At 28.9% G+C, this 26599-nt stretch overlaps 1 long non-coding RNA gene across 1 annotated transcript; it reads right to left on the reverse strand.

Moving 5' to 3' along the window:
• Positions 1-12543: 12543 nt before the first annotated feature.
• LOC142233470 (uncharacterized) lies at positions 12544-14190 on the reverse strand. Its single transcript, XR_012721412.1, has 2 exons — positions 14126-14190; positions 12544-12733 (listed from the first exon to the last, which is right to left on the reverse strand). It is a non-coding gene; the product is annotated as an uncharacterized LOC142233470 (long non-coding RNA).
• Positions 14191-26599: the final 12409 nt, after the last annotated feature.

Below are 26599 nucleotides of genomic sequence, written 5' to 3' on the forward strand. Positions count from 1 at the left end.
ATTTCTATAACAAATTTTTTCAAAATTTTGTTTTTATAGAAAATTTTGTCAAAATTTTATTTCTATAGAAAATTTTGTCAAAATTATGTTTTTATAGAAAATTTTGTCAAAATTTTATTTCTATAGAAAATTTTGTCAAAATTATGTTTTTATAGAAAATTTTGTCAAAATTTTATTTCTATAACAAATTTTTTCAAAATTTTGTTTTTATAGAAAATTTTGTCAAAATTTTATTTCTATAGAAAATTTTGTCAAAATTATGTTTTTATAGAAAATTTTGTCAAAATTTTATTTCTATAACAAATTTTTTCAAAATTTTGTTTTTATAGAAAATTTTGTCAAAATTTTATTTCTATAGAAAATTTTGTCAAAATTATGTTTTTATAGAAAATTTTGTCAAAATTTTATTTCTATAGAAAATTTTGTCAAAATTATGTTTTTATAGAAAATTTTGTCAAAATTTTATTTCTATAACAAATTTTTTCAAAATTTTGTTTTTATAGAAAATTTTGTCAAAATTTTATTTATATAGAAAATTTTGTCAAAATTATGTTTTTATAGAAAATTTTGTCAAAATTTTATTTCTATAGAAAATTTTGTCAAAATTTTATTTCTTAACAAATTTTTTCAAAATTTTGTTTTTATAGAAAATTTTGTCAAAATTTTATTTCTATAGAAAATTTTGTCAAAATTATGTTTTTATAGAAAATTTTGTCAAAATTTTATTACTATAGAAAATTTTGTCAAAGTTATGTTTTTATAGAAAATTTTGTCAACATTTTATTTCTATAGAAAATTTTGTTAAGAGTATGTTTTTATAGAAAATTTTGTCAAAATTATGTTTTTATAGAAAATTTTGTCAAAATTATGTTTTTATAGAAAATTTTGTCAAAATTATGTTTTTATAGAAAATTTTGTCAAAATTTTATTTCTATAGACAATTTTATCAAAATTTTATTTCTGTAAACAATTTTATCAAACTTTTATTTCTATAGAAAATTTTGTCAAAATTTTATTTCTATAGAAAATGTTGTCAAAATTTTATTGTGAAAATTTTATTTTGTATAGAACATTTTAGCAAAATTATATTTCTATAGAAAATTTTGTTAAAATTGTATTTCTATAGAAAATTTTGTCAAATTTTTATTTCTTTAGAAAAATTTTGTCAAAATTTTATTTCTTTAGAAAATTTTGTCACAATTTTATTTCTTTAGAAAAATTTTGTCAAAATTGTATTTCTATTCAAGGGACCTCCTTTTTATAGCCGAGTCCGAACGGCGTTTCACATTGCAGTGAAACCACTTAGAGAAGATTTGAAACCCTCAGAAATGTCACCAGCATTACTGAGGTGGGATAATCCACCGCTGAAAAACTTTTTGGTGATCGGTCGAAGCAGGAATCGAACCTAAGACCTTGTCTATGCAAGGCGGGCATGCTAACCATTGCACTACGGTGGCTCCCTTTATTTCTACAGAAATTTTTGTCATAATTTTATTTCTATAGAAAAATTTATCAAAACTTTATTTCTATAACAAATTTTTTCAAAATGTTGTTTTTATAGAAAATTTTGTCAAAATTATGTTTTTATAGAAAATTTTGTCAAAATTTTATTTCTATAACAAATTTTTTCAAAATTTTGTTTTTATAGAAAATTTTGTCAAAATTTTATTTCTATAGAAAATTTTGTCAAAATTATGTTTTTATAGAAAATTTTGTCAAAATTTTATTTCTATAACAAAATTTTTCAAAATTTTGTTTTTATAGAAAATTTTGTCAAAATTTTATTTCTATAGAAAATTTTGTCAAAATTATGTTTTTATAGAAAATTTTGTCAAAATTTTATTTCTATAGAAAATTTTGTCAAAATTATGTTTTTATAGAAAATTTTGTCAAAATTTTATTTCTATAACAAATTCTTTCAAAATTTTGTTTTTATAGAAAATTTTGTCAAAATTTTATTTCTATAGAAAATTTTGTCAAAATTATGTTTTTATAGAAAATTTTGTCAAAATTTTATTTCTATAGAAAATTTTGTCAAAATTATGTTTTTATAGAAAATTTTGTCAAAATTTTATTTCTATAACAAATTTTTTCAAAATTTTGTTTTTATAGAAAATTTTGTCAAAATTATGTTTTTATAGAAAATTTTGTCAAAATTTTATTTCTATAACAAATTTTTTCAAAATTTTGTTTTTATAGAAAATTTTGTCAAAATTTTATTTCTATAGAAAATTTTGTCAAAATTATGTTTTTATAGAAAATTTTGTCAAAATTTTATTTCTATTGAAAATTTTGTCAAAATTATGTTTTTATAGAAAATTTTGTCAAAATTTTATTTCTATAACAAATTTTTTCAAAATTTTGTTTTTATAGAAAATTTTGTCAAAATTTTATTTCTATAGAAAATTTTGTCAAAATTATGTTTTTATAGAAAATTTTGTCAAAATTTTATTTCTATAACAAATTTTTTCAAAATTTTGTTTTTATAGAAAATTTTGTCAAAATTTTACTTCTATAGAAAATTTTGTCAAAATTATGTTTTTATAGAAAATTTTGTCAAAATTTTATTTCTATAGAAAATTTTGTCAAAGTTATGTTTTTATAGAAAATTTTGTCAACATTTTATTTCTATAGAAAATTTTGTCAAGATTATGTTTTTATAGAAAATTTTGTCAAAATTATGTTTTTATAGAAAATTTTGTCAAAATTATGTTTTTATAGAAAATTTTGTCAAAATTATGTTTTTATAGAAAATTTTGTCAAAATTTTATTTCTATAGACAATTTTATCAAAATTTTATTTCTGTAAACAATTTTATCAAACTTTTATTTCTATAGAAAATTTTGTCAAAATTTTATTTCTATAGAAAATGTTGTCAAAATTTTATTGTGAAAATTTTATTTTGTATAGAACATTTTAGCAAAATTATATTTCTATAGAAAATTTTGTTAAAATTGTATTTCTATAGAAAATTTTGTCAAATTTTTATTTCTTTAGAAAAATTTTGTCAAAATTTTATTTCTTTAGAAAATTTTGTCACAATTTTATTTCTTTAGAAAAATTTTGTCAAAATTTTATTTCTATTCATTTTGTTTTGTTATTTTTGGTTTTTTTCTTTAATCATTGTTGTTGTTTTTTTTTGATTTCAGCTTAAAACCATGCATTGACTAAACTACAAGTGTAGCTTAACCCACAGAGGAAAAGAATGTTTGTCAAATTTATTTGGGCAAAGCCCTATAGACTGCAAGATGGTTGGATGGACGCACGTTTCGGAATTACCACATTCCTCATCAGCATCCTCTACTTGCAGCAAAGCTATCAACCAATTATCAGAATAAATTCAGAAAGAAAGAAGAGGAAGCACGCTCAAATTAAACCCAGCCAATTAGGAATTTATTTCGGCATAAGCCGGCTATCATGTAAAACCTTTTTTTCGGAAGGTTCAAGTGTGGTTCATTGTTGGGTTTAATGAACTGCCTGAATTTATTCTGATAATTGGTTGATAGTTTTGCTGCAAGTAGAGGATGCTGACGAGGAATGTGGTAATTCCGAAACGTGCGTCCATCCAACCATCTTGCAGTCTATAGGGCTTTGCCCATATAAATTTGACAAACATAATGAGGAATGTAATCAAAAAAACAACAACAATGATTAAAGAACAAAACCAACAATAAAAAAAAAATAATTTCTATAAAAAATTTTGTCAAAATTTTATTTCTATAAAAAATTTTGTCAACATTTTATTTCTATAGAAAATTTTGTCAAATTTTTTTTTATAGAAAATTTTATTTCTATAGAAAATTTTGTCAAAATTTTATTTCTTTAGAAAATTTTGTCAAAAAAAGGGACCTCCTTTTTATAGCCGAGTCCGATCGGCGTTCCACATTGCAGTGAAATCACTTAGAGAAGCTTTGAAACCCTAAGAAATGTCACCAGCATTACTGAGGTGTGATAATCCACCGCTGGTGTTCGGTCGAAGCAGGAATCGAGCCTACGACCTTGTGTATGCAAGGCGAGCATGCTCACCATTGCACCACGGTGGCTCCCTTTATTTCTATAGAAAATTTTGTCATATTTTATTTCTATGAAAAATTTTGTCAAAATTTTATTTCTATAGAAAAATTTATCAAAACTTTATTTCTATAAAAAATTTTGTCAAAATTTTATTGCTATAGAAAATTTTGTGAAAATTTTATTTTGTATAGAACATTTTAGCAAAATTTTATTTCTATAGAAAATTTTGTTAAAATTGTATTTCTATAGAAAATTTTGTTTTTATAGAAAATTTTGTCAAAATTATGTTTTTATAGAAAATTTTGTCAAAATTTTATTTCTATAGACAATTTTATCAAAATTTTATTTCTATAAAAAATTCTATCAAACTTTTATATCTATAGAAAATTGTGTCAAAATTTTATTTCTATAGAAAAGTTTGTCAAAATTTTATTCCTATTGTCATAATTTTATTTCTATAGAAAATTTTGTGAAAATTTTATTTTGTATAGAACATTTTAGCAAAATTTTATTTCTATAGAAAATTTTGTTATAATTGTATTTCTATAGAAATCAAAATAATGCCTGATGTGCCTAACGTTGTGGATTACACTTTGGCGAGTCCACTTTTCGACAAAAAGTTTGAGACTCTAATTCCCAACAGTGAGGCGTGGTGTACACGGACCCCGGGGAATAAAAGATATATAGATTTCTACACTGATGGCTCCAAATTGGATGGCCAAGTGGGTTTCGGAGTATATTCTAAAGATCTGGAACTTCGAATAGCGAAAAGATTACCTGATCACTGTAGTGTTTTTTCAGGCTGAAATATTAGCAATAAGAGAAGTGGTGAATTGGCTGAGAAGTAATGCTCCAAGCAATATTGGCATTAATATGTACTCAGACAGTCAACCTGCAATAAAATCCTTGGACTCTGTGTTCCTCAACTCGAAAACGGCCATCGACTGTCGCAAATCTCTCAACGAGATGGCTGAGCAGTACAATATTCACCTAATATGGGTGCCTGGCCATAGGAACATACCGGGGAACTGCGAAGCAGATGTGTTAGCAAGGCTAGGAACTACCTTACATATTCCAGGGGAACTAGAATCTGTTGGTATGCCTCTGGCCACCTGCAAGCTCTTACTGCGTGAGAAGGCTGTTATGATGGCCAATATTCGATGGGAAAATTGCAAGGGTTGTAACGACACCAAGCAAATATGGCCCCATTTAAACTTAAACCGCACACTAAATATATTAGTATTCTCGAGACGCCAGATATCACTCCTGATATCTGCTATAACGGGTCGCTGCCTGATAGGCGATTTTGCAAAAACTATTGGTGCGAAGTATAATGACTATTGTATGAGCTGTCATGATGCGGAGGAAAAGGAATCAATAAAACACCTCTTGTGTGAGTGTCCTGCATTTTGTGTAAGGCGTAAGCAAATTTTAGGGGCATATAGCTTCAGATTACTGGCGGACCTGGAAAACCTTAACTTAAGCAGTCTGCTAATGTTTTTGGAACAATCTGGTTGGTTCAACAGAAGAAAATAATCGAGAAGGTTCAACGGTTAAAACTAGAAGTGCCCATATGTAATAGGTACTTTTAGTTAATGTGGTATCACAATGGACTGAATAGTCTAAGTGAGCCTGAATCTTAATCGGGCTGCCACTTTAACCTAACCTAACCATTTCTATAGAAAATTTTGTCAAATTTTTATTTCTTTAGAAAAATTTTGTCAAAATTTTATTTCTATAGAAAATTTTGTCAAAATTTTATTTCTTTAGAAAAATTTTGTCAAAATTTTATTTCTATTCGTTTTGTTTTGTTATTGTTGGTTTTGTTCTTTAATCATTGTTGTTTTTATACCCTCCGCCATAGGATGGGGGTATATTAAATTTGTCATTCCGTTTGTAACACATCAAAATATTGACCCCATTAAGTATATATATTCTGGGTCGTGGTGAAATTCTGAGTCGATCTGGGCATGTCCGTCCGTCCGTCTGTTGAAATCACGCTAACTTCCGAAGGAAACAAGCTATCGACTTGAAACTTGGCACAAGTAGTTGTTATTGATGTAGGTCGGATGGTATTGCAAATGAGCCATATCGGTCCACTTTTACGTATAACCCCCATATAAAGGGATCCTTAGATTTGGCTTGCGATTGCTCTAAGAGAAGCAAATTTCATCCGATCCGGCTGAAATTTGGTACATGGTGTTAGTATATGGTCTCTAACAAACATGCAAAAATTGGTCCATATCGGTTCACTTTTACGTATAGCCCCCATATAAACGGACCCCCAAATTTGGCTTGCGATTGCTCTAAGAGAAGCAAATTTCATCCGATTCGGCTGAAATTTGGTACATGGTATTAGTATATAGTCTCTAAGAACCATTCAAAAATTGGTCCATATCAGTCCATAATTACACATAGCCCCTATATAAACCGATCCCCAGATTTTAACTCCGGAGCCACTTGGACGAGAAAAATTCATCCGATCCGGTTGAAATTTGCAACGTGGTGTTAATATATGGCCGATAATAACCATGCCAAAATTGGTCCATATCGGTCTATAGTTATATATAGCCGATCCCCAATCACACAAAAATTGGTCCATATCGGTTCATAATCATGCTTGCCACTCGAGCAAAAATAATCTAGCAAAATTTTATTTCTATAGAAAATGTTGTCAAAGTTTTAATTCTGTAGAGAATGTTGTCAAAATTTTAAATATTTTGAAAATTTTGTCAAAATTTTATTTCTTTAGAAAATTTTGTCCAAATTTTACTTCTATAGAAAAATTTTGTCAAACTTAATTATATACGTATTTAAGTGGCCATTTTAAGTTTAATATATACCACGTATGGACTACGTGGTATATATTACGGTATTAGGAAGTTTTAAGATACCTTGTCATCGGCAAAAGTTACCGCAACCCAAGTAATTCGATTGTGGATGACAGTCTTCAGTAGAAGTTTCTACGCAATCCATGGTGGAGGGTACATAAGCTTCGGCCTGGCCGAATACTTGTTTTTTTTTTTTATTTCAGCTTAAAACCATACATTGACTAAACTACAAGTTTATTCTGATAATTGGTTTATAGTTTTGCTGCAAGTAGAGGATGCTGATGAGGAATGTGGTGATTCCGAAACGTGCGTCCATCCAACCATCTTGCAGTCTATAGGGCTTTGCCCAAATAAATTTGACAAACATTATTTTCCTCTGTGGGTTAAGCTACACTTGTAGTTTAGTCAATGCATGGTTTTAAGCTGAAATCAAAAAAACAACAACAAATATTAAAGAACAAAACCAACAACCAATGTTGTCAAAATTTTAATTTCTATAGAAAATGTTGTCAAAATTTTATTGCTATAGAAAATTTTGTCAAAATTTTATTCCTTTAGAAAAATTTTGTCAACATTTTATTCTATAGAAAATTTTGTCAAAATTTTATTTTTTAGAAAAAATTTTTGAATATATTAGTTGTATAGAAAAAGGGGTCAAGATTTTATTTCTATAGAAAATTTTGGCAAAATTTTATTTTTTTAGAAAAATTTTGCCACATTTTTTTCTAAAGGAAATTTGGTTAAAATTTTATTTTGCTAGTAGTCAAAATTTTATTTCCATAGAACTGTTTATCATTTTTTTTTATTTCTATAAAAACTGTATAAAAATTTTATTTCTATAGAAAATTTTATAAAAATTTTATTTATTTTATTTCTATAGAAAATTTTGTCAAAATTTTATTTCTTAAAAAAAATTTTGTCAAAATTTTATTTCTTTAGAACATTTGTCAAAAATGTATTTCTATAGAAAATTTTTTCAAAATTTTATTTCTGTACAAAATGTTGTCAAAATTTTATATCTATACAAAATTTTAGTTTTAAAGAAAATTTTGTCAAAATTTTAATTCTACAGAATATTTTGTCTAAATTTTATTTCTATACAAAATTTTGTCAAAATTTCATTTCTATAGAAAATTTTGTCAAAATTTTATTTCTTAAGAAAAATTTTGGCAAAATTTTATTTCTTTCCTCAAGAATGTGTTTCTATAGAAAATTTTGTCAAAATTTTATTTCTATACAAAATTTTGTCAAAATTTTATACCTATACAAAATTTTATTTTTATAGAAAATTTTGTCAAAATTTTAATTCTACAGAATATTTTGTCTAGATTTTATTTCTATAGAAAATTTTGTCAAAATTGTATTTCTATAGAAAATTTTGTGAATATGTTATTTGAATAGAAAATGGGGTTGAGATTTTATTTCTATAGAAAATTTTGTCAAAATTTTATTTCTATAGAAAATTTTGTCAAAATTATATTTCTATAGAAAATTTTGTCAAAATTTTATTTTGTATAGAAAATTTTCTCAAAATTTTATTTTTTATAGAAAATTTTATCAAAATTTCATTTCTATAGAAAATTTTGTCAAAAATTTATTTTTTAAGAAAAATTTCGTCAAAATTTTATTTCTTTAGAACATTTGCCTAAAATGTATTTCTATAGAAAATTTTGTCAAAATTTTATTTCTTAAAAAAAATTTTGTCAACATTTTATTTCTTTGTCAAAAATGTGTTTTTATAGAAAATTATGTCAAAATTTTATTTCTATACAAATTTTTGTCAAAATTGTATATCTATACAAAATTTTATTTTTAAAGAAAATTTTGTCAAAATTTTATTTCTATAGAAAATTATGTCAAAATTTTATTTCTATCGAAAATTTTGTCAAAATTTTATTTCTATCGAAAATTTTGTCAAAATTTTATTTTTATAGACATTTTTGTCAAAATTTTATTTTTATAGAAAATTTTGTGAATTTATTATTTGTATAGAAAATGGGGTCAAGATTTTATTTCTATAGAAAATTTTGTCAAAGTTTTATTTCTATAGACAATTTTATCAAAATTTTATTTCTATAGAAAATTTTATCAAAATTTAATTGCTATAGAAATTTTTTTGAAGAAAATTTTGTCAAAATTTTAATTCTACAGAATATTTTGTTTAAATTTTATTTCTATACAAAAAATTTTGTCAAAATTTCATTTCTATAGAAAATTTTGTCAAAATTTTATTTCTTAAGAAAAATTTTGTCAAAATTTTATTTCTTTGTCAAAAATGTGTTTCTATAGAAAATTTTGTCAAAATTTCATACCCATACAAAATTTTATTTTTATAGAAAATTTTGTCAAAATTTTAATTCTACAGAATATTTTGTCTAAATTTTATTTCTGTAGAAAATTTTGTCAAAATTGTATTTCTATAGAAAATTTTGTGAATATATTATTTGTATAGAAAATGGGGTTAGGATTTTATTGCTATAGAAAATTTTGTCAAAATTTTATTTCTATAGAAAATTTTGTCAAAATTATATTTCTATAGAAAATTTTGTTAAAATTTTATTTTGTATAGAAAATTTTCTCAAAATTTTATTTTTTATAGAAAATTTTATCAAAATTTCATTTCTATAGAAAATTTTGTCAAAAATTTATTTTTCAAGAAAAATTTTGTCAAAATTTTATTTCTTTGTCAAAAATGTATTTTTATAGAAAATTATGTCAAAATTTTATTTCTATACAAAATTTTGTCAAAATTGTATATCTATACAAAATTTTATTTTTAAAGAAAATTTTGTCAGCCTTTTATTTCTTTAGAAAATTTTGTCAAAATTTTATTTCTATAGAAAATTATGTCAAAATTTTATTTCTATCGAAAATTTTGTCAAAATTTTATTTCTATCGAAAATTTTGTCAAAATTTTATTTTTATAGACATGTTTGTCAAAATTTTATCTTTATAGAAAATTTTGTGAATTTATTATTTGTATAGAAAATGGGGTCAAGATTTTATTTCTATAGAAAATTTTGTCAAAGTTTTATTTCTATAGACAATTTTATCAAAATTTTATTTCTATAGAACATTTTATCAAAATTTAATTGCTATAGAAATTTTTTCAAAATTTTAATTTGTATAGAAAATTTTATCAAAATTTTATTTCTATAGAAAATTTTTTCAAAATTTTGTTTCGTTAGAAAATTTTTTCAAAATTTTATTTCTATAGACAACTAGCGTAACCCGGCCCGCTTCGCTGCGCCTTCCGAAGCATATTTGGAGGAATATTTTGCGTTAACTTAGTCAACTATATCCTTCGTGCTGAAAACAAATTCGAAAAGATTTGAATTCTTTTAAACAAATCGGATTACTTGATTTTTCGTTTATAGGTACAAATACGGCGGGAGAGGGTGTACCTTCTTCTATATTTCTTGTGAATTTTAAGTGTGGAAAGGTATCCTTCTCCTCAACATATCTGAAAATTAAGCACTATATTATAATAACATACAAAGAATTACTGTTTCCCATCCAACAAATCGGAAAAAGCAAAAATAGTAAAAAATTTTACCACATTAACATTTGCTAAAATGTTGGAAAATGATGCATCGTCTACGTTGGGAGCCACCGTGGTGCAATGGTTAGCATGCCCGCCTTGCATACACAAGGTCGTGGGTTGGATTCCTGCTACGACCAAACACCAAAAAGTTTTTCAGCGGTGGATTATCCCACCTCAGTAATGCTGGTGACATTTCTGAGGGTTTCAAAGCTTCTCTAAGTGGTTTCATTGGAATGTGGAACGCCGTTCGGACTCGGCTATAAAAAGGAGGTCCCTTGTCATTGAGCTTAACATGGAATCGGGCAGCACTCAGTGATAAGAGAGAAAGTGCACCAATGTGGTATCACAATGGACTGAATAGTCTAAGTGAGCCTGATACATTGGGCTGCCACATAACCTAACCTAACCTAACCTACGTTGGCTGCCAATTTCATGTAAATTTAAGTTCTTTACTAAAAAGAAGTCTGGCAGAAGCCTGTGCAAAAATAATAAAATTATGTACCGAGTTCCCATTTACGGACAACCCTCTACTTTCAATTTAAGAAAAAAAAAAAAAAAAAAACGGACAAAATGGAACCCTCCCCCCACCTTCGCTCCACTCCGACCTGATATCGGACTATCACGTACCCTATATTAATTTCGCAACTACTCAATGGTCCCTATAAATTCTATCGAAGTAAATCGACAAAGTTTATTTCAATTTTCCCCTTCCCCAACCAGATATCGAAAAATCATATACTAATTTAAAAATCATGTATAAATTTAATCACCTCCTCCCACGTTCCCTGTAAATTTCAAGTAGATCGGCGATGTTTAAATTTTGCTCTATTGTTTTAAAGGGACGTCACTTTCCCCGATACAATATCGACAAACACCGTAGTGAATAGCACCCCTAACCTTCCCTGAAAATTCTTTAAACTTTCCTTCAAGTGTGGGGCAAGGAATGTTGCCTCTTCGTTCATAACCTTCCCCCACTGCCTATGTAAATTTCAAGAAAACTTAAGAATTGTTGTTTTTTTTTTTTGTAGTTTTAGAGGAGGACCTCCTCCCCGACTAAATATCGAAAAGTGATGTAGCGTATCTTTTGTAAACGTCCCAGAAAATGTCAAGCAAATTATAAGCCTAAAGGGGCGGCCTCTCTTCCGTCCAAATATCACAAAATCAGGTATCAACTATTAACATCGTAGCCTCTCCCCAGTCCTCTGTAAATTTCAAGTAACTCGGTAAAGTTTTATTGTTTCTCTGTATGTACTTAAGAGAAGCGGATGTCTCCCTATGCCCTTTTATTTTTATTAAAAAATCGAGAACCTGATATAAATTTCGTAACCCATTTTTTCCGTAAAATTTCAGTCGGGGGAATTTAGTTTTGTTTGTACTTTCAAACAAAAAAAATTCGGGCAAAGGGGTGGTCCCCCTCCCCGACCAAATATCGAAAAATAATGTAGCGGATTTTTGTCTAGATGCCAACCCTAATATTCAATGAAAATTTCAAGTAAATCGCATAATTTTGTTCCAAGTTTCAAAAAGTAGGGCAAGGGGGAGGTCCCCCTCCCCATCCACATATGAAATCATCGGGTACCCCATATTAATTCCATAACCTCGCCACATGTTCTCTGTAAATCTCAGATAATTTAGAGAATTTTAGTTTTTTCACTGTACTTGAAAAAAAAAAAGTCGAACAAAGGGGAGGCCCCCCTCCGCCAACAAATATCGAAATAAAAAGTAGCGGATCTTTATCTAGATGCTAACTCCCAATCTTCAATGAAAATTTCAAGCAAATCGGTCAACTTTGGTCGAATTTTCCAAAAAGTCCGACGAAGGGGAGGTCCCCCTCCGCGACCACACGCTCACAAAAAATCGCTTCTGTAACATATACTCCCAAACATATTTTGCTTCAAGCATATATATTTTTGGGTATTGCCCAAACATTTATATGTTTGATCTCTTCCAATATATAATATGTTTGAAAGCATATTGGTCTAAACAATATATGTTTGGGTAGTCTAAGTTCCAAACATTTTGTATTTTTGCATCCAAATTCAATAATGTTGTCTTCCAAAAAACAATATGTTATTATGTGACCATATAATATGTTTGGAAGCATTTTGCTCACCAAAAATATTATATGCTTAAAAAAAATTATCCCAAACAATATTGTGCTCAAAATTTTATTTATTTATTTATATATTTACAATCATAATGAATTATGAAAATAAACAGGTAATATAGGTGCTAACAACATAGGTTTTCGACCTGAATGCTCAAAATTTTGTTTCTGCCCAATTGTATATTCCCCGACATCTTTCTCACTTCCACGAGATTTTTTAGTTCTTAGCACCTTTTTCTGTAATACAAACATTGTAGAAGAAATTATTCAATTTTATGATGTTTTTATTTTTATACCCACCACCATAGGATGGGGGGTATATTAACTTTGTCATTCCGTTTGTAACACATCGAAATATTGCTCTAAGACCCCATAAAGTATATATGTTCTGGGTCGTGGCGAAATTCTGAGTCGATCTGAGCATGTCCGTCCGTCCGTCCGTCCGTCCGTCCGTCCGTCCGTCCGTCTGTTGAAATCACGCTAACTTCCGAACGAAACAAGCTATCGACTTGAAACTTGGCACAAGTAGTTGTTATTGATGTAGGTCGGATGGTATTGCAAATGGGCCATATCGGTCCACTTTTACGTATAGCCCCCATATAAACGGACCCCAAAATTTGGCTTGCGAGGCCTCTAAGAGAAGCAAATTTCATCCGATCCGGCTGAAATTTGGTACATGGTGTCAGTATATGGTCTCTAACAACCATGCAAAAATTGGTCCACATCGGTCCATAATTATATATAGCCCCCATATAAACCGATCCCCCGATTTTGCTTGCGAGGCCTCTAATAGAAGCAAATTTCATCCGATCCGGCTGAAATTTGGTACATGGTGTTAGTATATGGTCTCGAACAACCATGCAAAAATTGGTCCACATCGGTCCATAATTATATATAGCCCCCATATAAACCGATCCCCAGATTTGTCTTGCGAGGCCTCTAAGAGAAGCAAATTTCATCCGATCCGGCTGAAATTTGGTACGTGATGTTAGTATATGGTCTCTAACAACCATGCAAAAATTGGTCCACATCGGTTCATAATTATATATAGCCCCCATATAAACCGATCCCCCGATTTGGCTTGCGAGGCCTCTAAGAGAAGCAAATTTCATCCGATCCGGCTGAAATTTGGTACGTGATCTTAGTATGTGGTCTCTAACAACCATGCAAAAATTGGTCCACATCGGTTCATAATTATATATAGCCCCCATATAAACCGATCACCAGATTTGACCTCCGGAACCTCTTGGAAGACCAAAATTCATCTGATTCAGTTGAAATTTGGTACGTGGTGTTAATATATGGCCTCAAACTCCCAGGCGAAAATTGGTCGATATCGGTCCATAATTATATATAGGCCCCATATAAACCGATCCCCAGATTTGACTTCCAGAGCCCCTTGGAAGAGAAAATTCTTCCCATTCGGTTGAAATTTGGTACGTGATGTTAGTATATGGTATCCAACAACCATGCAGGAATAAGAAGTTTTAAGATACCACAACCCAAGTAATTCGATTGTGGATGACAGTCTTTCGTATAAGTTTCTACGCAATCCATGGTGGTGGGTACATAAGATTCGGCCTGGCCGAACTTGCGGCCGTATATACTTGTTTTTTATTTTAATTTTACCTTTTGCCGGACGAGGATTCGAACAGCGGACCACACAGTTTGTAAGGATCAAAGAAGTAGCTGATCAATTGCCCAAGGAAAAATAAAATATTAATTTTGTAATAACAAGCAACAACCACCAACTTAATTCAATATCGCTCCCTGTTAAATAGCGCTCCAAGCTACTAAACACATATATGTTTATAGGCTATTTCTAAATTAATATATGTTTGCATCCAAGCATATTATATTTACAAACATTTTATGTCCCAAACATAATATGTTCTAACATATTAACATATATGTCCCAAACATGTTATGCTAGTTTATGAACATTATATGCTTGCACTCAAAAATATTGTGTTTAAAAATTTGTGTTCCAAACATATAATGTTTATAGCCAAACATATGAAAAACAGTCTTTTTCATCCGTGCAGGTGTCAAAAAATGAGGTACCCTATTTTCACCACATGAACGCCCCCTACGATCTCTGAAAGTTTCAAGTAAATCGGTTCAGCCGTTTCGGAGCCAACTCGGAACATACAAACAAACAAACAAACAAATAAACAAACATAGATTGAATTTTATATATATATAGATTTTATCAAAATTTTATTTCGATGTTGAATTTTGTCAAAATTTTATTGCTATAGAAAATTTTGTCAACATTTTATTTCTATACATTTTTTTTTTTTATAAATTTTATGTCTATAGGCAATTTTTGCAAAATGTTATGTCTATAGAAAATTTTGTCAAAATGTTTTATATCGATAGAAAATTTTGTTAAAGCTTTATTTCTATAGATTTTGTTTTTTAATTGTATCTCTAAAGACAATTTTTGCAAAATTTTATGTCTATAGAAAATTTTGTCAAATCTTTATTTATATAGAAAATTTTGTCAAAATTTTATTTCTACAGAAAATTTTGTCAAAGTCCAAAGATTACAAGACAATTATTGCCCGACCCTTCATAGTACTTGCCATAATTAAAAAAAAAAAGAAAAGCAGTAGCAGTTTACTCGCATAAAATTACACTACGCTAAAAACTGTGCATCCGAACCCCCTTTTGGAAACTAAAATAAGATTCCTTCCATGTCTATTAACTGCACAAAGGAGTGAGAACGTCACTACAAGATCTTCAATGAAGTGGTAATAAAAGCTGCAATGTAAACTGTGCTCCTTTGTATTGAAACATAAAAATTAATAGCCACTCTACTACTAAAGCAGTAGCTGCTAAAACGGGGGGTGTGGGGATTTGGGGAGTTCAATCAAGCATACCCCTATGACTTTATTATGATGTACAACGAGTATGTAAGGCCATGAACTTTGATTGGATTTTTGTCACTGATGCGAAGTTATAAAATTTTATTACTTTTACACGGCCAACACAAATAACAAAAATTCCACGCTATTGGCCGCCGCCGCCTCCACCACCGCATGCATTGCATGAAGGATCTTGAAGGTTTTTGCAAAGAATGAAGGTTTGCTTATTGCGGAAATTTAGATATTTAGATGTTTGCAACCTGTTTACCTATAAAATTCGAAGAAATTCAATATCAAATGAGATTTTGCAATACATACAGTGAACAGAAAAAGTCATTGTACACCCAGAGTTTACTTCATACATAATTCAAGAGCAAAATGAAACCTCTCAAACTTGAACACACTAAAAATTGGACATATTTCAAAAGTGGACAATTTTTGTAAGACGTTTGATATATAATCACAATAAAATTGGCTTCCTAAAATTGGACCTTGGGTGTCCACTTCTGACCCCTCAGAAGTGGTATTATAAGAATTTTCCATAATCTTATCCAATTTGAGAATGCAAATATATTATCGACAAGGGTACCTTAACTTGTGTGGCTCACTGTATCGGGTTATCGATTTAAGCTGTGCGTAATAATAGGGGTCGTGGTATTGGGGTGATAAATTATGAAAATACCAAGCGAGCGAGCATTTGAGCGATTTGCCTGAAATTCAATATCGAATGTCAGGAGGGTGGATTGTTAACTACTTACCCTTGAAGAATTAAACCAAAACAGTAAAAAACAAGTATATACGGCCGCAAGTTCGGCCAGGCCGAATCTTATGTACCCACCACCATGGATTGCGTAGAAACTTATACGAAAGACTGTCATCCACAATCGAATTACTTGGGTTGTGGTATCTTAAAACTTCTTATTCCTGCATGGTTGTTGGATACCATATACTAACATCACGTACCAAATTTCAACCGAATGGGAAGAATTTTCTCTTCCAAGGGGCTCTGGAAGTCAAATCTGGGGATCGGTTTATATGGGGCCTATATATAATTATGGACCGATATCGACCAATTTTCGCCTGGGAGTTTGAGGCCATATATTAACACCACGTACCAAATTTCAACTGAATCAGATGAATTTTGGTCTTCCAAGAGGTTCCGGAGGTCAAATCTGGTGATCGGTTTATATGGGGGCTATATATAATTATGAACCGATGTGGACCAATTTTTGCATGGTTGTTAGAGACCACATACTAAGATCACGTACCAAATTTCAGCCGGATCGGATGAAATTTGCTTCTCTTAGAGGCCTCGCAAGCCAAATCGGGGGATCGGTTTATATGGGGGCTATATATAATTATGAACCGATGTGGACCAATTTTTGCATGGTTGTTAGAGACCATATACTAACATCACGTACCAAATTTCAGCCGGATCGGATGAAATTTGCTTCTCTTAGAGGCCTCGCAAGACAAATCTGGGGATCGGTTTATATGGGGGCTATATATAATTATGGACCGATGTGGACCAATTTTTGCATGGTTGTTCGAGACCATATACTAACACCATGTACCAAATTTCAGCCGGATCGGATGAAATTTGCTTCTATTAGAGGCCTCGCAAGCCAAATCGGGGGATCGGTTTATATGGGGGCTATATATAATTATGGACCGATGTGGACCAATTTTTGCATGGTTGTTAGAGACCATATACTGACACCATGTACCAAATTTCAGCCGGATCGGATGAAATTTGCTTCTCTTAGAGGCCTCGCAAGCCAAATTTTGGGGTCCGTTTATATGGGGGCTATACGTAAAAGTGGACCGATATGGCCCATTTGCAATACCATCCGACCTACATCAATAACAACTACTTGTGCCAAGTTTCAAGTCGATAGCTTGTTTCGTTCGGAAGTTAGCGTGATTTCAACAGACGGACGGACGGACGGACGGACGGACGGACGGACGGACGGACGGACGGACGGACATGCTCAGATCGACTCAGAATTTCGCCACGACCCAGAATATATATACTTTATGGGGTCTTAGAGCAATATTTCGATGTGTTACAAACGGAATGACAAAGTTAATATACCCCCCATCCTATGGTGGTGGGTATAAAAAAACACCACAGTCTATTAGGCTAGATTAAATAAAATTGTTCTCTGAGAAAATTAACTAGAAAAGGGGTTTCCAACAAGAGGTGTTATTTTATATCATTCGATATTTTGGTAGCTAGTACTTTCTAGCTTTTATTCTCTGATATATGACAAGTAGATATTATGCGATGACTCAAAATGGAAATATACACTTATTAGATATTAGCTTATTAGACATAATTGATTTTTTCACTTGTTAAAGAAAATTTCAAGGAAGAAATCGGATTTCGAAATTCCATAAACTTCTTTACCACCATAACATATGAAGTTCATTTGCGATTAATTATTTATCTCCTCCACCATAGGATGGGTGGTATATTAACTTTGTCATTCCGTTTGTAACCCAATAAAATATCGTAAGTATACACGGATGAAAAAGACTGTTTTTCATATGTTTGGCTATAAACATTATATGTTTGGAACACAAATTTTTAAACACAATATTTTTGAGTGCAAGCATATAATGTTCATAAACTAGCATAACATGTTTGGGACATATATGTTAATATGTTGGAACATATTATGTTTGGGACATAAAATGTTTGTAAATATAATATGCTTGGATGCAAACATATATTAATTTAGAAATAGCCTATAAACATATATGTGTTTAGTAGCTTGGAGCGCTATTTAACAGGGAGCGATATTGAATTAAGTTGGTGGTTGTTGCTTGTTATTACAAAATTAATATTTTATTTTTCCTTGGGCAATTGATCAGCTACTTCCTTGATCCTTAAAACTGTGTGGTCCGCTGTTCAAATCCTCGTCCGGCAAAAGGTAAAATTAAAATAAAAAAAAAAAACATCATAAAATTGAATAATTTCTTCTACAATGTTTGTATTACAGAAAAAGGTGCTAAGAACTAAAAAATCTCGTGGAAGTGAGAAAGATGTCGGGGAATATACAATTGGGCAGAAACAAAATTTTGAGCATTCAGGTCGAAAACCTATGTTGTTAGCACCTATATTACCTGTTTATTTTCATAATTCATTATGATTGTAAATATATAAATAAATAAATAAAATTTTGAGCACAATATTGTTTGGGAGAATTTTTTTTAAGCATATAATATTTTTGGGTGCAAAATGCTTCCAAACATATTATATGTTCACATAATAACATATTGTTTTTTGGAAGACAACATTATTGAATTTGAATGCAAAAATACAAAATGTTTGGAACTTAGACTACCCAAACATATATTGTTTAGACCAACATGCTTTCAAACATATTATATATTGGTAGAGATCAAACATATAAATGTTTGGGCAATACCCAAAAATGTATATGCTTGAAGCAAAATATGTTTGGGAGTATATGTTACAGAAGCGATTTTTTGTGAGGGTGTAGTAAATCACAAGTATTAAGTTCTCTTATAAAGAAAATTTTAAATACTACCGGACTTAAATTGAATTTATATTTGAACTTCTTATAAAAGAGAACTATGTTGCCAAAATTTTAATTAGTTTGTCTTAGGGTTAAGAAATTATCGTCAAACGAAAATTATGCGATTTGCGATTTCGTATATCGGAACATACCCCTATATTGCATGGGTCGTGGTGAAATTCTGAGTCGATCTAGCGATGTCCGTCCGTCCGCCCGTCTGTTGAAATCACTATAATTTTCAAACGAAATAAGATATCGACTTGAAACCAAGCCAAAAATGATCTACCAAATTTTTGGAGAAAATTCTCCAAAAAAAAAAAACAAAAAATCGTATTTTGCAACATTTTATTTCTAAAGAAAATTTTGTCAAAATTTTATTTTTATAGAAGATTTTGTCAACATTTTATTTCTATAGAAAATTTTGTAAAAATGTTATTTATAGAAAATTTTTGTCAAAATTTTATTTTTAGAGAAAAATTTTTTCAAAATTTTATTTCCATAGTGAAATTCTGAGTCGATCTAGCGATATCCGCCCGTCCGTCCGTCCGTTAAAGTCTCTCTAATTTTCAAACGAAATAAAATATCGACTTCAAACCAAGCCAAAAATGATCTACCATATTTGTGGAGAAAATTCTACAAAAAAACAAACAAAAAATCGTATATTGCAAAATTTTATTTCTATAGAAAATGTTGTCAAAATTTTATTTCTATAAAAAATTTTGTCAAAATTTTATTTCTATAAAAAATTTTGTCAACATTTTATTTCTATAAAAAATTGTATTAAAATTTTATTTCTATAGAAAATGTTGTTAAAATTTTAATTTATAGAAAATTTTTCTCAAAATTTTATTTCCATAGAAAAATTTTCTCAAAATTTTATTTCCATACAATTTTTTTCAAAATTTTATTTCTATAGAAAATTTTGTAAAACTTTATTTCTATAAAAAATTTTGTCAAAATTTTATTTCTATAAAAATTTTATTAAAATTTTATTTCTATAGAAAATGTCAAAATTTTATTTTATAGAATTTTTTTCTCAAAATTTTATTTCCATAGAAAAATTTTCTCAAAATTTTATTTCCATAGAATTTGTTTTTCAAAATTTTATTTCTATAGAAAATTTTGTAAAACTTTATTTCTATAAAAAATTTTGTCAAAATTTTATTTCTATAAAAAATATTGTCAAAGTTTTATTTCTATAGAAAATGTTGTCAAAATTTTATTTTATAGAAAATTTTTATCAAAATTTTATTTCCATAGAAAAATTTTCTCAAAATTTAATTTCCATAGAACGTTTTGTTTCAAAATTTTATTTCTATAGAAAATTTTGTAAAACTTTATTTCTATAAAAAATTTTGTCAAAATTTTCTATAGAAAATGTTGTCAAAATTTTATTTCCATAAAAAATTTTGTCAAAATTTTCTATAGAGAATGTTGTCAAAATTTCATTTCTATCAAAAAATTTCATTTCTATCAAAAATTTAATTTTATAGAAATTTTGTTGAAATTCTATTTCCATAAAATTTAATCAAAATTTTCTTTAGAAATAAAATTTTGACTAAATTGTCCATAGAAATAAAATTTTGACAAACTTTTCCATAGAAATAAAATTTTAACAAAATTTACTATAGAAATAAAATTTTCACAAAATTTTCTATAGAAATACAATTTTAACAAAATCTTCTAGAAAAATAAAATTTTGACAAAATTTTCCATAGAAATACAATTTTAACAAAATTTTATATCAAAATAAAATCTTGACAAAATGTTCTATAGAAATACAATTTTAACAAAATTTTCTATAGAAATAAAATTTTGACAAATTTTCCTATAGAAATAAAATTTTGACTAAAATGTCCATAAAAATAAAATTTTGACAAAATTCTCCATAGAAATAAAATTTTAACAATATTTTCTGTAGATAGAAAATTTTCGCAAAATTTTCACAAAATTTTCTATAAAAATAAAATTTTGACAAATGTTCCTATAAAAATAAAATGTTGACAAAAATCTCCATAGAAATAAAATTTTGACAAAATTTTCTATAGAAGAAACATTTTGACAAAATTCTTCATAGAAATAAAATTTCGACAAAATTCTCCATAGGAATAAAATTTTGACAAAATGTTCTATAGAAATGCAATTTTAACAAAATTTTCTATAGAAATAAAATTTATACAAAATTTTCTATGGAAATAAAATTTTGACAAAATTTTCTATAGAAATAAAATTTTGACAAAATTTTCTATAGAAATAAAATTTTGACAAAATTTTCTATAGAAATAAAATTTTGGTAGATTATTTTTAGCTCGAGAGACAACCATGATTATGAAGCGATATGGGCCAATTTTTGTGTGATTGGGGATCGGCTATATATAACTATAGACCGATATGGGCCAATTTTGGCATGGTTATTAGCGGCCATATAGTAACACCAGTTCAAAATTTGAACCGATTTTTCTCAAAATTTTATTTCCATAGAAAATTTTCTCAAAATTTTATTTTTAGATAAATTTTTTTTCAAAATTTTATTTCTATAGAAAATTTTGTAAAACTTTATTTCTATAGAAAATTTTGTAAAACTTTATTTCTATAAAAAATTTTGTCAAAATTTTATTTCTATAAAAAATTTTGTCAGAATTTTATTTCTATATAAAATGTTGTCAAAATTGTACTTCTATCAAAAATTGTGTCAAAATTTTAATTTTATAGAAATTTTATTAAAAGTTTATTGCTATAAAATGTAATCAAAATTTTCTTTAGAAATAAAATTTTGACAAAAATTTCCATAGAACTAAAATTTTAACAAACTTTTCTGTAGATAGAAAATTTTCACAGTTCTATAGAAATACCATTTTAACAAAATCTTCTCGACACATAAAATTTTGACAAAATTTTCTATAGAAATACAATTTTAACAAAATTTTATGTCAAAATAAAATCTTGACAAAATGTTTTAACAAAATTTTCTATAGAAATAAAATTTTGACAAATTTTCCTATAAAAATAAAATGTTGACAAAATTCTCCATAGAAATAAAATTTTAACAAAATTTTCTATAGAAATAAAATTTTGACAAAATTTTTTATAGAAATAAAATTTTCACAAAATTTTCTATAGAAATACAATTTTAACAAAATTTTCTATAGAAATAAAATTTTGACAAATTTCCCTAGAGAAATAAAATTCTGACTAAGATGTCCATAAAAATAAAATTTTGACAAAATTCTCCATAGAAATAAAATTTTCACAAAGTTTTCTATAGAAATACAATTTTAACAAAATTTTCTATAGAAATAAAACTGTGACAAAATAAAACAGAGTGTGAAGCTGTGCACACCAGAATAAATCTTTGAAAACGGTTTTGACGAAATCAACCGAAATATTTGAAATAAAACTTAAATAAAAACATCAATTCTATGTTTTTTAATCGACCTATAGCCGAAACTATGATAAGTATTGCTTAAAAATTTTTTATAGAAATACAATTTTGGTAGATTATTTTTGGCTCGAGTGGCAATCATGAAGCGATATGGACCAATTTTTGTGAGATTGGGGTTCGGCTGTATATATCTATAGACCGATATGGACCAATTATGGCATGGTTATTAGCGGCCATATAATAACACCACGTACCAAATTTCAACCGGATCGGATGAATTTAGCTCCTCCAAAAGGCTCCGAAGGACAAATCTGGGGATCGGTTTATATGGGGGCTATATATAATTATGGACCGATGTGGACCAATTTTTGCATGGTTGTGAGAGACTATATACAAACACCATGTACCAAATTTCAGCCGGATCAAATAAAATTTGCTTCTCTTAGAGGCTCCGCAAGCCAAATCTCGGGATCGGTTTATATGGGGGCTATTTATAATTAAGAACCGATTTGGACCAATTTTTGCATACTTGTGAGAGACCATATACAAACAGCATGTACCAAATTTCATCCGGATCGGATGAATTGTGCTCCTCCAGGAGGCTCCGCAAGCCAAATCTGAGCGTCGATTTATATGGGGGCTGTATCTAAAAGTATAGCCCCCATATGGCCGATATGCCCCATTTTAAATACCATCCGACCTGCATCAATAACAACTACTTGTGCCAAGTTTCAAGTCGATAGCTTGTTTCGTTCGGAAGATAGCGTGATTTCAACAGACGGGCGGACGGACGGACATGATTAGATCGAATTTCACCATACTTATACTTTATGGGGTCTTAGAGCAATATTTCGATGTGTTACAAACGGAATGACAAAGTTAATATACCCCCCCATCCTATGATGGAGGGTATAAAAACAAAACCAAATGTTATGAACTCAACGATACAATAACTAATGACCTTAAATTTCTATCACGTCACATCTTAACACCCTTTTGTATATAACACAAATCTCTTGTGAAATTTTACAATCATTGCATTTGTTGTTTTATTTTCTTTTTTCCTTTTGAGAGTTTATGTTTTTTGCATCTTGTAACCTCCAGTATTGATTACGATATGTGTTGGTTGTAGATTTTGTGGAGAGGCAATTAACTTTTGTTCCATTTTTTTGTTTTGTTTGTTTGTTTTTTTTTTTTTCTGCCAAGATTCTGTAAATATAATAATGTCATTAGGTAAACCATTTTTTTATGTTCCACACATGTGTTTTGAAAGGAAAACAAAATCTATTGTGTACAAATTTTATAGGTTTTCGATTTTTATTCCAATAACTCAATTTGGCTTTTCAATTGTGCCCATATGTGAGAGCACTTAAAATTGTTGTACAAAAATTTTCCAAAACAAACATTTTTTGTTATGTAAAAAAGATCAGATGAAATTTGTTCACACAAGAAATTCTGAAAATCAATTCAGGAGATCGATTTATAAGGGGGCTATACCCAAAAGTGGTCCGATATGGCCCATTTACTACAACATTCGATCTACATCAATAATAGCAGCATGTCCACGGTTCAAGTTCGTTCGGAAGTTTTTCACTGTGGAATGAAAAACCATCCTATGGTGGATGGCCAAAAAAAAAAAAAACAAACAAGTATATACAGTACTAAGTTCGGCCGGGCCGAATCTTAAATACCCACCACCATGAACCAAATATCAGGGTTTCCTTTGAAATTTCAGGAGGGCTTGAGGACTTGAGGACACTTTCCGAAGATAAATTTAAAGATTTCACCTATGAGGTCTATATCAGATTCTGGATTTTATATAACCATTTTTGTTTGAGTTTTAAAGGAATCTGGAAATTTTACATTGAATTTCAAGCAATTTTCATGATCAGTGCGCCTTCTACACCCTCAAGAAGTGCAGTCGGTCTAAATACCAGAATATTTACAATTTTAGGCAAATCATATAACAACTACGGTTTTTAGAAACCCAAGGAGTTAAATCGGGAGATCGTTCTTATGGGGGCTATACTAAAATATGGACCGATACTCACCGTTTTCGGCACACCTCTTTATGACCCGAAAATACCTCTAGATTTCCAATTTCAGGCAAATAGGATAAAAACTTCGGATTCTAGAAGCCCAAGAAGTAAAATCGGGAAATCGGTCTATATGGGGGCTATACCAAAATATGGACCGATACTCACCATTTTCAGCACACCTCTTTATGGTCCTAAAATACCTCCAGATTTCAGGCAAATTGGATAAAAAATACGGTTTCTATAAGCCCAAAACCCCAAATCGGGAGATCGGTCTATATGGGGGCCATACCAAAATATGGACCGATACTGACAATTTTTGGCACACGTATTTGTGGTCATACAATACCTCTAGATTTCCAATTTCAGGTAAATTGAATAAAAACTGCGGTTTCTATAAGCCCAAGAAGTAAAATCGGGAGATCGGTCTATATGGGGGCTATACCAAAACATGGACCGATACTCAGCATTTTTGGCACACCTCTTTATGGTCATAGAATACCTCTAGATTTCAAATTTCAGGCAAATTGGATAAAAACTACGATTTCTATAAGCCCAAGACCACAAATCGGGAGGTCGTTTTATATGGGGACCATACCAAAACATGGACCGATACTCACAATTTTTGGCAAACATATTTGTGGTACTACAATACCTCTAGATTTCCAATTTCAGGTAAATTGAATAAAAACTGCGGTTTCTATAAGCCCAAGAAGTAAAATCGGGAGATCGGTTTATATGGGGACCATATCAAAACATGGACCGATACTCACAATTTTTGGCACACCTCTTTATGGTCATAAAATACCTCTAGATTTCAAATTTCAGGCAAATTGGATAAAAACTTCGATTTCTATAAGCCCAAGACCCCAAATCGGGAGGTCGTTTTATATGGGGGCCATACCAAAACATGGACCGATATAGCCCATCTTCGAACTTGACCTGCCTGCAGACAAAAGACGAGTTTGTGCAAAATTTCAGCATGATTGCTTCATTATTGAAGACCGTAGCGTGATTACAACAGACAGACAGACAGACAGACAGACAGACGGACATCGTTATATCGTCTTAGAATTTCTCCCTAATCAAGAGTATATATACTTTATATAGTCGGAAATCGATATTTCGATGTGTTACAAACGGAATGACAAACTTATTATACCCCCGTCACCATTCTATGGTGGTGGGTATAAAAATATTAAGATGATGTTTGCTTAGGATTACAACGGAAAAATGTCTGATGAATTAAAATTTTTGGCAAAATTTTCTATAGAAGAAAAATTGACAAAAATTTCTATAGAAAGAAAATTTTGACAAAATTTTCTATAAAAAAAAATGAAAAATTTTCTATAGAAATTAAATTTTTAACGAAATTTTCTATAGAAATAAAATTTTAGAAAATTTTCTATAAAAAAATTGAGAAAACTTTCTAAAGAAAAAAATTGAGAAAATTTTCTAAAGAAAAACAATTTTGACGAAATTTTCTAAAGAAATAAAATTTTCCATTCGTTTTGTTTTGTTATTGTTGGTTTTGTTCTTTAAGCATTGTTGTTGTTTTTTATTGCAGCTTAAAACCATACATTGACTCAACTACAAGTGTAGCTTAACCAAAAGAGGAAAAGAATGTTTGTCAAATTTATTTGGGCAAAGCCCTATAGACTGGAAGATGGTTGGAATTTTGACAAAATTTTCTATAGAAATAAAATTTTGACAAAATTTTCTATAGAAATAAAATTTTGACAAAATTTTCTATAAAAATAAAATTTTGACAAAATTTTCTATAGAAATAAAACTTGGACAAATTTATCTATAAAAATAAAATTTTGACAAAATTTACTATAGAAATAAAATTTTGTCGAAATTTCCCACAGAAGTAAAATTTTGACAAAATTAATTTATAGAAATAAAAATTTTAACAAAATTTTCTATAGATAGAAAATTTTGACAACATTTTCACAAAATTTTCTATAGAAATAAAATTTTGACAAAATTTTCTGTAGAAATAAAAGTTTGACAAAATTTTCTGTAGAAATAAAACTTTGACAAAATTTTCTGTAGAAATAACATTTTGACAAAATTTTTTTTTAGAAATAACATTTTGACAAAATTTTCTATGGAAATAAAATTTTTAACAAAATTTTCTATAGATAGAAACTTTTGAACAAAATTTTATATAGAAATAAAATTTTGACAATATTTTGTAAGAATCTGGTCACCTTATTCCCCTCTATTACAATCCCAATACTATTCTCCTCTTTGTACTTTTGTCT

The sequence above is a fragment of the Haematobia irritans genome, chromosome 4, assembly GCF_050003625.1.
Source record: "Haematobia irritans isolate KBUSLIRL chromosome 4, ASM5000362v1, whole genome shotgun sequence".
NCBI lineage: Eukaryota > Metazoa > Arthropoda > Insecta > Diptera > Muscidae > Haematobia > Haematobia irritans.